At 26.4% G+C, this 3,417-nt stretch overlaps 1 non-coding gene across 1 annotated transcript; it reads right to left on the minus strand.

Moving 5' to 3' along the window:
- Positions 1-1,224: 1,224 nt before the first annotated feature.
- TRNAY-GUA (transfer RNA tyrosine (anticodon GUA)) lies at positions 1,225-1,312 on the minus strand. The gene is given in 2 exon segments: positions 1,225-1,260; positions 1,276-1,312. It is a non-coding gene; the product is annotated as a tRNA-Tyr (tRNA).
- Positions 1,313-3,417: the final 2,105 nt, after the last annotated feature.

The raw sequence follows: 3,417 nt of genomic DNA on the forward strand, positions 1-3,417 counted from the left end.
TGTTGGGCCATTTGCAAAATTTACACGTCATTACAAAAGAATAGGTCAAAATTGAGTTCTCCAGAAACAAATTATAACTTACTTTTCAATTCTTTTAAAAATTAAAAATATCAACAAATTTATTATTTATTAAATATTATTTTTGGTAGTTTTTATAAAAATTATTAAATAACTAATATTAATTAAATAATTTATATATATATTTTATTATTAGTAAATTTAAAACAAGATATCTATTAGTTTATGTTTATTTAAATTTATAAATTTTTTTATCACTTTAATGAATGATGTTTTTAATATTCATTTTAAAATTCAATTTAAATCATTTAAAAACAAAATTTATAATATATTTAAATACATAGAAATTTACAATATCAACTTAAATAATTAATTTAAATTTTAACTTATTTTAAATTTCATTATCAAATAAAATTATCATTATTAAACAAACTAAAATTCTATCAATTCTAAATCATAAAATTGCATTAATAAGAAATAATAATTTTCAAAAATACTATAATACTTAAAAAATAATTTTAATATATTATATCATTAACAACTAAATCTAAATTCACTTTAATACACTACTTGGTATGTTACATAATCAACTCAAAAAAATATATTAAAATTATTATAATATTTAATAAGTTTGTAAATTGTTATAGTATATATGATATTCTAAAAATAATAATCAATTTCTCATAAAAAAAACAACAGAGAATATTATTTGAGTAAATATTACAAAATATATCATCTAAAAAACTCATATTACTCTGAAAAGAATTTTACGTAACACTCTATTCCAAAGTAAAATTGTTAAGAATTAAAAAAAAACAAATTAACATCTAATTGTTAATGTTATTGAGGGGATAGGATTAAACACAATTTTTTACATAAAACTTTAGGTATTCATCCTAAAATTTAGGTTTAATTATAACTCTTTTGATTTGATTGGATCCACTATCTTATTATTTGAAAAAGTAGTTTTGGTTTAATCTATTGATGTTTTATGTTTTATTTTAATTAAACTGAATCCTAGATCCAACATTTTTACTGTTATAAATGATTTGATGAATTAAAATGTAAAAGACAGGAAAAAACAATGAAGAGATTAAGATCTGGATATTGGACCAAAATCATGGTTCTTTTAGAAAAAAATAGGATACTAAACTGTCTATTGTATAATAAAGGAACCAAAAATTTTAGTTAAAACCATGAAAATAATCCGACCTGCCAGATTCGAACCAGCGACCTAAGGATGTCCATTTTGAACAACTACAGTCCTCCGCTCTACCAACTGAGCTAAGGTCGGTTTGCTTTGCTTTCTCCAAACTACAATTAAATAAATAATACTTTACGAAATATCTTTACACAATTAGTTAGTGAGTAATTTTGGTTATTGTAACATAACTTTTGTTTGCTTAAAAAATTTTCGTATTTTAAGTAAATTATTAGTAAAAGATGTTTCTTATATAAAAATTTTGGCTACATTCATTTTATATTATAATATAACAAAAAAATAATTAATCTTTATATAATATATTCAAGTTAAATATATTTTTCATTTCAAAATATCATAGAAAAAAGTCATTAAGTTTCTCATAAAACTGGCATTGAGAAGAAAAAATAAATCCATTCTCCGGTAGCTAATTCTCATGCAAGCCTATTCGATGGCTTGCATGGTGGCTAATAATGCCCCTAGCATGTTTCTTTTTATCTCTTTCCCTTCATTTAACTTTACAGTTTTTGTTCTTGTTTGATGGGTCTCATGGTAAGCGAGAGTATTTATAGAGTTTATAGATTAGGCTCATGACCTAAAATATCTATAAGTGAAAACCTTTTTTATTAATAAAAGGAACGTGGAATCAAAATATGAACGTTGAGAGCGTGCCTTTAGGGAAAATATCTCCAAAGCAAACGTTGGAGGCAAGAAGCTTGCAGTCCAAGCTCAGAAAAATTCTTCCGCAGCTTCCGCAACTGACCATAAAAAACTTTTACAATATTATATTATAAAATAACAAGTGTAACCAGACTTATAGAATTTATTAACAAATATTATTAAGCCAAGGAGAAACGTTGATATTTAAAAATGTTGCTCATTTATCATAAATATTTAGGATAACATGAGTGATATAATTGTGAGATTATATACTATCTTTATAGTCCATTTTAATAATGAGCAATCTATCACGTAAGGATAATATAAAAAGGATAATATAAAGTGTGGAGAAAAAACAAATTTATTTAGGTTCCAAGATGGAAGCTAAATGCTTTTATTGAGATCCGACATGAACATTTGGATAAATGGAAAAAATTTAGTGGTGATTTGGACACTGTTGGTTGGTACCAGACAGAGTGTAACGCAGCGGAATAAAGCTTAGAGTAGCAGAAAGCGTGTTCGGTCACTTTTTTAAAATAAATTGGTCTGTTTTTAGAAAATTAATTTTCTTTCAGAAAATTTATCGAACAGTTGATATGCGTAAAAGATAAAAAATATAGGGAATAGAAAATCACACGAGTAATTTTTATACTGGTTCGATTCAACAGAATCTACGTCCAGTCGTTAATCACTATAAAAAATGATTAACCGTTCCACTAAAAAGATGTTTCACAGATTACAACAAATAGTGAATAAAACAGATAAATAAACCTTCCTTCGACGAACGAACCGGAAGAAGAACACTCTGCCAACTCGAAGAGAACCGCTCCGACTATCGACAAACGAAACGCGAGCTTCTCCTATTCACGAGACCAGGCAAAGCACCTTGCTAACTCGAAGAGAGCTTGCTCCGACTATCGACACACGAAACGCGAGCCTCTCCTGTTCACGGGACCAAGCAAGGAAACTTGAACTATAGCTTCTGAGAACTTCCTCTGACAAACAGTATTCTGCAAGAGCTTCTGTTCAACGACTATCTTTTTTTTGAACTTCACAGAAACCCAATATATAGCTAGCTATTCTGAATATCTAATGTTAAGTTCCAACTACCACGAATAATCGATTATTGTAAGTGATAATCGATTATTCAAGTCCATTATAGGTTTTTCAAAAATGTGATAATCGATTATATGAGGTGATAATCGATTATTCCTGAATGACTTTGTGATAATCGATTATTGTCATTCCATAATCGATTATTACAGTTAAAAATACAAGTTTTACAAAGTTTACAAGAATTTCCTACTATATTTAATTTCTACAAATTGCTTTTAAATAATTCTAATATCTTCTTCAACTAAAACTTCTTGCAACATCATCAAAACAATTTTCTTCAAGATTTACCAATACTCCTTATTGGTAACAGATACTTTAATGGTTAAAATTGAACATCACTCATTATTTAAAGGAGAAAAATTCATCTGCAAAACATTATCTGTCGTTCAAGTTAATAAGTGAACTTTAAAATCTATATAAGT

This window comes from Vigna angularis, chromosome 9 (genome assembly GCF_016808095.1).
Source record: "Vigna angularis cultivar LongXiaoDou No.4 chromosome 9, ASM1680809v1, whole genome shotgun sequence".
Lineage (NCBI taxonomy): Eukaryota > Viridiplantae > Streptophyta > Magnoliopsida > Fabales > Fabaceae > Vigna > Vigna angularis.